The following is a 12,299-nucleotide window of genomic DNA, read 5'->3' as shown; positions in this document are numbered from 1 at the left end:
AGCTACATTTAGACTCCAGTTTTTCAGTCCTTATGCCTCCTCCTTCACATGGACTGCAACAGGGAGGAGGATGTCTGTGAGGATCAATGAAGTAATTTAGTTTTACCAAGCAAGTCTAGTAATTGTGCTGGACAGGTTTTCCAGAGGCTTCTTTCTTTGAACTGGGGGAAATACTGTAAAGAAGTTCTCCATCTTCAGACCATTATTGGTATAGATAATGCTAAAGTAGAAGCCTAATGCTGGAGTAGAAATGTATATATATTCCCCCCCCCCCCCCAATTGATCAATAAGTAGTTAAATTTGAGTTGTTTTCTCTATCTTGCACATATATAAATCAGGTTTTCTGATATTCGACCTCTGATTTTCTGCTGGGGAAAATTGGTACTTGTGTCTATTGCCATGTTTATCAACATGATGCAATGAAATGCAGAATACTTATCAGTAATAAGTGTTCATAGACCATAAATTATAATGAACTGCATGTACTTCTTTTATTGAGATGGCTGGACGCAAAAACTACTGCTCTCACATTATGGGGTGGGGGGATCCTCTTGCTTGCAAATTTTTACTGGATACAGGAATCTCAGATGTTCTGACATCCCGGTGGGATGAAAGGAGATGAGCAAGCTCATGATGAAGCTGCATTTGCTTTCTACAGAGTAACCTAGAATGTTTTTCTCTGAATAACACAGTGTAAAAGCAGAGCAGTGGCTGATATCCTGCCTGCATTTTGAATTTCAGCCAATATTTAACCCTGAAAAACAAGTAATGATCAAGCACTTTGGGTTGTGTATTATTTCAGGCACATCACTTTCAAGGTTTTAACACTGTCCAGATGGGAAGTAATGCACAGAATTGCTGCTTTAAGACTCATAAGATCTCTGCAAATTAAGCTTTTTATTTTTCCTCCTTTCTTCCTAAAATTTACTTGCAGGTTGCATGCAAGATATTGTTTTGACAGGAGCAGCCTGACTGCAACAGTCAGCTTTAGCTTCCAGGGAAAATGATAAACTGCCAGCAAGTTGTGTGCATTAATGAGACAAGATTGCTTCAAGATGGGACTTTTTTGTTTCCATCTTAGAGGCAATCTGTGACTTTAATACCTACAGGGATGTGTATCTATGTATTCCAGGTCTTGCCATCAGCTAATAGGGGTGTTGTCAATTATTCTAGACCATACAATAAAAAATAACATGAAGTATACTAGTATAAGTGATCAGACCTTGCAATGGGCATCATCTCTGAAAGCTGTTTAACAGGCAGGAGTGAACGAGAGAGCATCATAGCCATATGAAAGGATTTCAAGACTCATCTTGTTTCTGAAACAAGTGGGAGTTGATACCACAGAAGGTAGGATAAAGAATGGCTCTCTTTAACATTAGGACATGTACGCAGATACTGAGTTTCCATAGAGGTTTTCCTTACCAGAGTGGTAATCCATGGCTCCTGGAGCTCACTCTGGGTTGTCAGGTACAGGCAATGTAATTTAAAGCACACTTAAGACTGCTTTAAATCATGGGAAGGAAGTGCGGTGAGTTCTGTTGACCCTAAACTTGGGGGATTTGAAATGGCATTTTATATCCACTTCTGTTGTGCTACAGCTAACGAGCTGTGGGGGACCTTACCAAAGCTGGAGGGATGTTCTGGGTGCTTACAGCTGTACAAAATGCACAGGTTTGTTTGTTATTAGAAGATAAAGCTCAGAAGTCAAAGGGAAGCAGCTGCCCTTAGAAACTGTCACATCATCTGTTCTCATTGCCTGCAATATTCCACATTTCTGTTTATCCTGTGTAGACCCCACGACCTGGAGTTAGATGGTTTTGAGCTGCTGCCCTTTGCTTCACGCTGTCCCTCTGTACTCGGCAGTTATCTGTGAATTGGTGAGCGACTGCTTCTCAGGTGCTTTGGGGAGGTTTGGTTACACCGAGCCTTTGAGTTCACAGGGGCATAAGCCTCGAAGCCAAAGCCAGCATGGGATCTGGAAGAAGCTTTCATGTTTTCCGTCCATCTATGCTAATGTTCACTGGAAAGAGACATGAGAGAAATGCATATTTCCATTTTGCCTCCACACTGTTTTATGCTCTATTAATTTGGTTTTTGGGCTTGTTCAAAATCCCCATGTGGCTTACCACAGAGATGGCTATACTTGGTGCTAGGAGAGAGTCTACCTGTATTTGAATCATAAAAGTGTTGTGCTATTTGGTGGATGCAAGACAGAAAATGCTACAGGGAGACAGTGAGGATCTTATTTAACAGATACACTGCAGAGACAAGACATAATTTATTTTCATGCTCACTTTGCATCCTTCGGGCACCGTTTTCGCCCGTGGAGCTGAGGGCTGCAGAAACCGTGTTCACTGGGGATACTGAGAGCTTCCATCAATATCAGACTTTATTCTTACCAGGACAGTCATGCTCAAGCCCCAGTTTCTCAGCTTTCCCTTCAAAAGAAAAGTGTATCTATTTGATAATGTCTCTTTTTGCCTGCAAATAAGCTACACAATTCACCCGTGTAAAGAAAATGCAGAGGCTGGAGTCCGATCACAGCTTTGGAGTTGTGCGAGTTACAGATCTTTGCTCTCAATGGCCACACGGTGGCAGCAAAAACCAAAACCCATTCTGACTCCGTGAGGTAGAAGCAAGAGTGAGTCTAGCAGTACTTGTGTCCTGCTGTGCTCTGCTCCTGGAGGAGTCAGACCCGATGGGAGTGACACAGACCTTTCTAGACGCTTTTAGTAAGCTTTGGTCGAGCTGTATGGGTTTCCAAGAAATGAATAAATATGGTGTTAGCACCTTTCTAGGGATGAATTAAAGGAAATCAGCCTGATTTGGGAGCGTATGTACTTCAGTCTCATCATATTGCCATTTACTGCTTCAGGGTGCTGTTAGGCTATGTACTAGACAAACCCAGATGAAACCTCCCCCTAACTAATCCTTAAAGTCTAAATAAAAAGCAATAAGGAAAGGACACTTTCATTACAGATAAGATACTAAAGCATGGAGGCGAAGGATTACTTTCTTTTTGTGGCTAAGAACTTATTTGGAGCTGATTCTCTTTTTAAAGAGCCTAATGCCCTTTGGATGCAGTTGTCAAGCACTTGAATGCTTCTTTCCTAAAACCACACAGGAAATACCCCAGGTGTGACTGGAAAGCAAGTTTTTATCACAGCCCTCTGGTATCATCTTGGGACCATCAGCCCTGGTCCCATGACCCTGAGCCATAACCAACAAATGAAGACAAAGCTGAAAGGCAACTAATAAGTTATCATAAGGGAAAAATAGTGTGACCTAAAATGGGTTTTTACCTCCTACTCACAACTCTTTGAGTTTTCTCTCTTTGTCTAGAAGGATGGGGATTTCTCTGCAACCAGAAAAAGATGCTGGTGGTGTCTGTTGTGTGCCCAGCTCAGTGGAAGGAAAACGCCTGTGTGTTATGTGCAGCCATAACTAGTTTAGGACACTAGTTAAAGGAGGAGCTGTTTGCTAAGCAATCACCATGTGGGATATGAGACTCTGGAAGCAGTGAGGAGCAGCATGGGCAGAGCACTTGCACGAAAGAATGTGGTCATACAGGAAAGCAGGGCAAAGCAGCACCGGGTGTGTGAACTCTGAAGCAATTTTTTTTGCCTTCCTTGTAAATGGATTAAAGGAGACAATCTGAATATCTTCCGTAATTATAACCATTTCCTATATATGGAGTAATTTACTAGTTTAAATAGGAAATACTATAGTGCAATTCATTTAAATGACTCATCAAGTAAAGTAAGAGTGATTCAGCCCACTGTTTTATGCCTGTCCTGTAGGAGGCTGTAGGTGTCTGAAGTCATACAGATGAGCTGTGTCCCTATAGTACAAGCTATAGTATAAGTACAACTTTCAGCTGTAGCTCTTGCGTATCACTACAGGCCTGTTAAATACTTTTGTTCTCTTGCCTTCTCAAGTTCATCAGAAATGATGTATTACAGGCCTGTGACAGTCTGACCTCAGTGCCACGGAAGGTTACGGAGCAAATCATCCTGAGCACCACCATACAGTGTATACAGGACAACAAGGTGATCAGGCCCAGTCAGAATGGGTTTGTGAAAGGCAAGTCCTACTTGACTAACCTGATATCCTTCTATGACAATGTGACCCACTTAGTGGATGAGGAAAATGCTGTGGATGTTGTCTACTTAGACTTTAGTAAAGCTTTTGATACTGTTTCCCACAGCATTCTCCTGCAGGAACAGGCTGCTCGTGGCACGAGTGATGCTCCTCGGGGCTCAGTATTGTGGCCAGGTCTGTTTAGTATCTTTATCAATGATCTGGACAAGGGGGTTGAGTGCATCCTGAGTCAGCTTGCAGATGACACCAAGTTGGGCAGGAGTATTGATCTGCTGGAGGGATAGGAAGGCTCTGCAGAGGGATCTGGACAGGCTGGATCAGTGAGCTGAGGTCAGTTGTATGAGGTTCAAGCACAAGGCTCAGTGCTAGGTCCTGCACTTGGGTCACAACCCCATGTGATGCTACGGGCATAGGGAAGAGTGACTGGAAAGCTGCCTGGTGGAAAAGGACCTGGGGGTGTTGGTTGACAACCAGCTGACTATGAGCCAACTTGTGCCCAGGTGGCCAAGAAGGCCAACAGCATCCTGGCTTGTGTCAGATACAGCGTGGCCAGCAGGACTGGGGCAGTGATTTTTTTCCCATACATGCATTTTTCAGACATCTTTGTTCTCTTTTTTTTTATCCAGCTGCTTGCATGAGAATTCTTCTTTCTGGAGAAAGGAATTGGAGATAAACCTCAAAACACTATTCCTAAGCAAGCCTGGTGAATGCTTTGACCAGCCTCTTGCTGTTCTTGGTTTGTACCTTTGGGAAGGTACAAACGCTCGTGCAGAGCATGAAGGGTTTGGGGGAGCTATCAGCGCACCTTCCTTTCTCCAGAGTCCTGTTCAGTCAGTTCTGTAAGTCTGCGGTTGGGCTTTTCCCCTTAATGTGCCCAGATCCTGTTATTTGGTGTCATTCCTGCTTGCACATGTTCTCTGAACTCTTGCTGAATGTTTGCATAACCAGGAGTGTATTTCCTGGCTGGCGTACGGCCCTGGGATCTGTTCGTTAGCTGTAGTCTTGGATGGGGGTGAGCTGGTATTCAGAGCTGTAGGCTCATGCTTCACATGCTCTGCAGACTCTCCAGGGGTTTAACTCGTAGTCCCACTTAAAGTCAGCTTCTGACTTGATTTAGTCCTTGTCCTGTCCCTCATCTCAAATTTCAGTGTACTTTGAGCTTAGGCAAAGGAGAGATTCCCAGGCTTGATCCTGGTGATCTGATGGAAATGACTGGTACCACATTGCCTAGTTCAGGCCCCCCCAGAAATGTCTAAACGATATTCACCTTCTCACCATGTGACTACAAATTAAGAGTGACTTGAAAGTCAAGTTTCCAGGACACTGGATCATTTATGAAGTCTGAACACTAACGATGCTCTAGCTGCACTTTTGAGCTCAAGCTTTTGATGTTTCTGTATATCCATTTGTTAGCAGATTTCTTATCTGATTTTCAGATTCAGTATGGATTTCCTGCAGACTACAATTCTTCCTCTCAAGTCATCTATCCATTAAGTATCAACTGATCATCTTTAGTGCCTCAGGCAAGTCAGAAGGCAGTATTTCTTTGCTTACCCCTCCTGTGCTTGCCATTTGTTTTGTTGACACTCACTGGCTACTCAGTACCACAGCTGAACAACTGTACCTTTTGTCTCTTCTATCATCAGACCTGCTCTCCTTGGTTTTTGGACCTTCCAGCCCATCTGAGGCTAACACCTGCAACAAGGTGCTTGATGCTGAGGTGAGGACAGCCCAAGTCCATTTGCTCGATGCGCACTGCAGAAATGGCCTTTTTCCAGTATGAAATGCAAACTGACACAAGCGTAGAGGTACCCACAAACCTCATACCAATAGCTTTAGAGCCTCATGCTGGAAGATGCTCCAGATGTGGTTCTATTAACCCTTGTGTAAGAGTGGCGCTGCTTCCCTGAGTACTATGGGCGTGAAGCTTAGTGTCGTAGAAGGGGAAAGTAATCAGGTGATGCTAATCAATATGGGCAAACAAGCTTTTCTGATCTTATTTAATCAGGTATAAAGCAATCTCTATTAAAGACAAACAGGGAAGAACCTGAACTTCCTTTTCAATAACAGCAGCTATTTTTCTGCAGAGTTCAGATGCTCTGATCATCATCTGTCAATAGTGGAAATGTGTATTTGACAACAGCCGCTTGCCACTTACACATGCAATAGAATTCATGGTCTTCTATAATCAGAAGGAATTAATATGCTACAACAAGAAACTATGATGTGGTGTTTTCCTGTCTGTGAGAAGCTAAGGAAGGGAGGGGAAATATTCTTTTCAGGGGGAGGAGGAGAGAATTCCATCAAGTCTGCCTTGTATTGCCAGTACTGGAGGGAAATATTTCATGCTTTTTTATAACTTTACTAAATCATATGGGAACATCTGACTCTGAATAAAGAATAGCATGGAGGAAAAGAATGACTCAAAAGGCAATCTGTCTTACTGAAAACATGCTTAAACTGTGTGCAAGTACTATTCCTGAAACTGTTTTCCCTGCTCTTAAGGTTTATCCTTGAAGTCCCTGACTTACTACAGCTATAGGAGGAAATGAATGTTGTAGTCTGTACAGGATGTTTGTAGTGCTTCTAGTGGTATAAAAATAACTTTCCCAGTTTCAATTAAATTGAGTCCTCATAAAGATGATTTTGGGTTTGTGTAATGAAATCTGGCAGATTCCTAAGGATGCCATTTAACTACCTGTGGTAAAACAAGATTCTCAATGTACGTTGCTACTATATCAGCTGTTAGAAGTGATAGACTTGTAAAGAAGCAGCATTTTCCTTCATGTCTAATGTTGTATCTGTGAAATCAATGTAGTCAGCTTCACTTTTAGATTAGGCTTTGTTCCTTGTCCATGACTTTTCCTAGTTTTTGAGGTTCCAGACTTCTAAAGGAAGGCTATTTCCTTTTGGAAATGTGACATTTTGGTACTTTAATATATATGTATATAAAATACATATAGACCAAGATTGCATTTCTCTGTAAAAACTGTAGCACTAAATTTGATACCCATGCAAATTTTTACCTTTTCTTCTAAAAGCACATAGGGGGTAGTGGGGAAAAGGTTGCTATTTAGATAGGCCACAAATAAGAGTCAGTTTACAAGCATTAAGAATGTTTATGCTGTATCAACCTTTTTCAGCATTCCCACTCCTTCATACTAAGATTTAAAGCTATGTAAAATACAGCTATGTGAAATATTCATAAAGGCAAATGAAGTGATAGTCCACGCTTGTGTGGTTTTGTTTCCCTTGCACTATATAACAAAAATGGGGAATATTTTCATTACTATGTAGCCAAAAAAGGGAAATTTTTTCATTATTTTTTCTTTTCAGACAAACAAATCCAAGTATTCATAAATAATCTTTAGAAAGGACACTTGTTTCAGGTGGGAAGTGACTTGCTTCGTAAGATTCCATGTCTGATCTATTTAATCTGCTCTGTCTTTGGGGATAACTCTACTGAGAAGGTGTGATTTAAAGAAACCATAATGGACCCTATGGTGTGATCAGAGGGGTCCCCTTCATATAGCTGAGATGTTGGAAAATATTACTGTTTCCCAGGTTATCCATGTCACATCTCACTGCTGCAGGTGGTTCCCTTGTTAGAGGCTATGGCAGAGTGATCTACTCCCCAGGTGAAATGAGTTGGGTGAGTAGGAGCATCTGAAGGGGGCTGGGGAGGAGGCAGAGTCCCCTTCTGCTGACACCAGTCTTTAAAAGGCTGTTGAACCTCATCTTCTCTTTCATAGCTCCAGGTGAAATAGGTTCAGCCGAACCTGATTCCCAACTTGCATCAGTCAAAATAGCCACTCAGATTTATGCAGCCAGTTCAGGTTTTTCCAAGTGCAGAATAAAGAGCAGACTTCAAATGCCAGTCTATTTGGAAAGAGTTTTGTATGAATGCTAGGAGAAACAAAGGCTGTAGAATAGGTTTTTTGGGTCATTTTGTTTTTGTCTCCCCACATGTAATTCTTTAGCAAAGCTACTGCCAAATGCAGTGAAGTGAGGAGGAAGATACGTGTTGGGTGCTTGAGTACAGGGTTAGAAGAGATGGAAGGATAACATGAAGGCACCTTTTAATTAAGCTGAGCTGCATCAGCATGAAAAGGAACTGTAATGAATTGCAGTAACTCATCTTGTGCTGTCCCAGAGCAGTGTGCAGCAGAGCTGTCTGTTCCTATGTGTCCCCATGCCCTGGACCAGGGAATTGGACGGTATGAGCTGTGTCCTCTGCTAGGTGGAGCAGGTAAGCGTTGGGATCATAAATCCCCTGCTCATTGCAGTTTTGCTGCTTACAGTATCTTTACTTTTTCCATTAGGATTATATTAATCTCATATTTTTTTCCTCCTTAGCTAGTTCTGGAACATCCTGGAGCAGCTGCCACAGGGAGAACAACAATGCAAGATGAGCCAGGCTGGGCATGGAAAATAATTCAGGTATTGACTGGAGAATATTGCCTGCCTTTGGGGGTTGCTAGGTTTGGTGCCAATATTGGCAAGGACCTTTAGAGTCTTTTCTTTATTCTAATGTGTCACAAAGGTCTGCTTTCAGGGACTGTCTGCTGTTTTTACAAAGCTACTGTCTTGCCTTTAAAAGAATCTGGTAGGAGAGAAATTTTAGATGCTTTTCTCTGATATTTGCCCAAGGAACCCTGTTTCTTATAGCTTGTGGTCTCCTATAAGATAGATCTGTATTGGTCCTAAGGTAACATATGATTGTTTTGTGGCATCTGAAATAGTGAGTAAATGCTGTGGACATCCTCTGGAATTATAAACTGTAGAAGAGTTGCCTGTATCTGCAAAGCTGTGATCTACTTTCTTTCCTAAACTAAATCTTAAGGTGTTTACTGGTAGTGGGGAGAAGAACTTGTACTTTTTCCTTTACATCCATATCCCCTTTCTCCCCATGGTCCCCTATCTAACTTCCCAGATTACTAGCATGTTTTCAAGGTCAGAGTCTGGAAAGATTCCCAGTTTGCTTCACTTAGACACCATTGTAATTATAATTTCACAGTTGGCCTTCAGCAGAATTGAGTGCCTCATCTCTTGGAAAGGAATATGCATAGGAAAATAAATAAAAGCACTTACCAGCTGGTGCCTAGTGAATTATACTGTTCGAAGTTCAAGGATATTGAGTATAGTACTTGCTTGATTGGCACTTATGTGGATGTTTGACTGGCAACATTTGACTCTTTCTAGCACTACGTTCAGGAATATATATGCTAGTGTAGTTTCTTTCTTGCCGTGTGAAAAAGATACTTAAGCTCTCATGAACTTCCTTTGTTCCTTCTAGATACTTGAGCTCTTTTCTTCTTGCCAGCAAATGGTCTACATTCACTTCCCTCCTTCTCAATCCCCCAGAATTGCTTTCTTTGGTCCCCTTCTAATAAAACATAGGTGGAGACAGTCTGTAGCAAGACCTGGCTGCCAGAAGTGCCTTGATTGCAATGCTATTCCAGCAAGGAGGAGATGTGTGATGTGCCTGCCTGCTGTCAGCTCTTAACTGCTGGACAACTCTCTCCCTTTCTGTTTCTCCCCCTTATCCTTCTCCTCTCCTATCGCCCCAGGAAGGAGCTTTATAAATTGCATGTGAGGGTTAAAAGGTAAGTGAGAATGCTTTGGTCTCATCCTCCTTGTGTAAGAGGTGTCATTTCTTCCTTCATCAGCTGCTAGATCACAGCTTGCAATCTGGAAATGCTGTCTATGTAGAAAGAATGTTTTAAAAGTTAACATGGGGAAAGGCTTTTCCCTAGAAGTGTGGGAGATTTGGGGTCTGGTTTCTGCTCCACTGGAAAAAACAATGGAATTATCTTCAGTTATCTCCAGGATTTAGCAAAAACAAGACACTTCAGTGCTAAGGCTGCACTGTAACAGTCTCTATTGCAGGGAGTTAATATGCTTTAGAAAGCAAACAGTACAACCCCTTGTACTGCAGTGTTGAAGCTTCTGTAGCTGTTCTTTAAAAGGTCATGGAGTGAGCTGAGAATCTGTATTTGCCTGAGCAGCAGCTTTTATGAAGGGTTTACTGGCAAATTTATCTTATTAAAATAGAAGAAGTTTAGCTACCTATAAATGTTCAGAGTGATTAAAGAGCAAGCATTTTTCTTTGGTGGTAAAACCCTTGTTTTCTGCAAGACCAGATCTCTTCTCGTTTGGCTGCCTCATCTTTCTTAGATACTAAATTATTTGCATCAATTTGAGATTCATAAAGAACATGAAGAACAAGATGCTTAAGTGATGCATAATGTTGGAACATCCTGCCATGTGATTTATAGAAATGCCATAAAAGTGCATGTATTATGCTAAGCATTAGGAAGCCTTTTAAAACACCCACACTCAACAGGTTGTTTTCCATTCTTGCTTTCTTTTGCTGTATCTTAACTCTAGATATTGAGGATGGTAAATGTATAGACATTAAGAATCTGTTCTTGTGATAATTCTGTACCATAACCTTTGTTTATACCCCTATGCAAAGCAGACCATGTTTTTATTCCCAATTTATTGATGCTTACATAGTTCTTATCATCAGTGCTGAAGCTGGATGTACAAAGCACCTGGCAGTCATTTCTGGCTGTTATGTGGAAACATCACTTCCAGCTTTTTAGTGTTCTTTCTCCCCTTTGACTCCCCTTAGCCCTTAAGTAAATTGTTTATATTAAAAACCTTAACAGTAACCTGTTGGGTTTATCGGGGGGAATAAAAAGCAAGCTTGACGTACTTTTGTGTGCACATACTCATTTTGTATCAGTCTCAAACTGCTGAGACAAGGAGTAGGCATTAAGGCTGCAGTACCACAAATCTCTAGACAGGCACTTGTAGTTTATAGGGGCTGAGTGGCTGTGGTGACCCTTCATACATGTGGAAGATGAATCTTAATGAGTGCTCTCAAAGTCAAGTCTCTTTCTTCTACACCTCAAATTCACTATTTTTTTAAAATCTGTATGTTATATCAGGTGCTGCTCTGTCCTTTTGGCCTAATTACCTAAACTCAAGCTGGATCCTGTCAAACCAGAGGAAAGGGAATATAGCTGTGTACATAGAGGTGGGGTTTTCACCTGGCCTCACTTAAGTTTATGCTCTCAATTAAAACACCTGGGGTTTTAAAGAGGAGGGATTAAGCAACTTGTGCTCAGGGATTGTTTCATTTACTTTTGCCAGTGCAAAAGGCTTTTGTTTCATGTCCTGTCTGCAAAATGTTCAACCTTGTTCTAGGAAAGGCTCCAAAGTAAATTAGAGCAGCCTTGGGGGCTGTTTTAAATCATAGCAGCTGAGGCCTTACCCCAGCACTTCATGCCTCCACCCTGTGCCTCTTCCACCAACACACTCTACAGTAACCTCAAATCTTTACCTTTTCACAGAGAAAACTCATTTATTTGCTTGTCTGGTAGGTTTTCCTAGGCTGGGACGCTATCAGATCTGTTATACAAAGAGAATGAGAAATCAAGCCCACCAGCTTTGCTGGGAAACAGGCATTCACCAGTTACTGTAATTCCGCATTGCTCTTTATATTCTGAAGCACATTGATGGAGTAGGAAAAACACAACTAGAATAATTGCTCTGGGTATCATGTTTCAGATGCAAACTAAACCATTCCTGAAGCTGCTGAGGACAATTCCCCTTAACTTCCAGCATTGTGTAATCCACCATACGCCTTCTCTGGGGTTTCCACTTTCCTCAGCTCTGACAAATACCGACCTCTGATGAAAGCAGGGCAGGGAAATTGATGGATCAGTGGAATGATCCAGTACCAACAAATCCATAGTTACAAAAATAGGCAGTTATTCTTATCATTTCCTTGTTCTGACACAATTTCCTGCCCTCCTGTTAGCCTGTTCTGAAGATCGCCTGGATGACAGATCTGCTTTGAAGACTGTCAAACCCCTCTGCAAAGTACCTCTCCTGTTAGGAATAGCTGTCTGGAGGAACAATGGCTGGGAGCAGGGTCAGAAGCTGTGCAATGTTAACAGCCTTTGATCACTCTTGGCATGTATCCAGACGATGCCTGCTGTGGGCACTGCTTGTTTTTAACATCTCTGATTATATCACACTCTAGCACAAGAACCGTGCTTTGATGATGAGTTTTATTGTACCTCCTAGAGATTCAGTTATCTCCAGCCTTCTTGGACCAACTCAGAACAGGAGAGGGATGTAGGGACCAAGGAGATGCCCCTATATAAGCTAGTTAAGACATG

General features: G+C 41.9%; 2 long non-coding RNA genes across 2 annotated transcripts in view; both read left to right on the top strand.

The window, feature by feature from the left end:
* The window catches only part of LOC136018878 (uncharacterized), a 33,205-nt gene that overhangs the window by 14,485 nt on the left and 6,421 nt on the right, over positions 1-12,299 (top strand). Inside the window, exons 2-3 of the long non-coding RNA XR_010614616.1 lie at positions 8,263-8,353; positions 8,461-8,544. This is a non-coding gene — a long non-coding RNA (uncharacterized LOC136018878). The remainder of the gene's footprint in view (positions 1-8,262; positions 8,354-8,460; positions 8,545-12,299) is intronic.
* LOC136018879 (uncharacterized) lies at positions 4,880-6,529 on the top strand. The gene is made up of 3 exons (XR_010614617.1): positions 4,880-4,943; positions 5,541-5,627; positions 5,751-6,529. It is a non-coding gene; the product is annotated as an uncharacterized LOC136018879 (long non-coding RNA).

The sequence above is a fragment of the Lathamus discolor genome, chromosome 8, assembly GCF_037157495.1.
Source record: "Lathamus discolor isolate bLatDis1 chromosome 8, bLatDis1.hap1, whole genome shotgun sequence".
Classification (NCBI taxonomy): Eukaryota; Metazoa; Chordata; class Aves; order Psittaciformes; family Psittacidae; genus Lathamus; species Lathamus discolor.
This window is presented reverse-complemented; position numbering and strand designations above follow the sequence as displayed.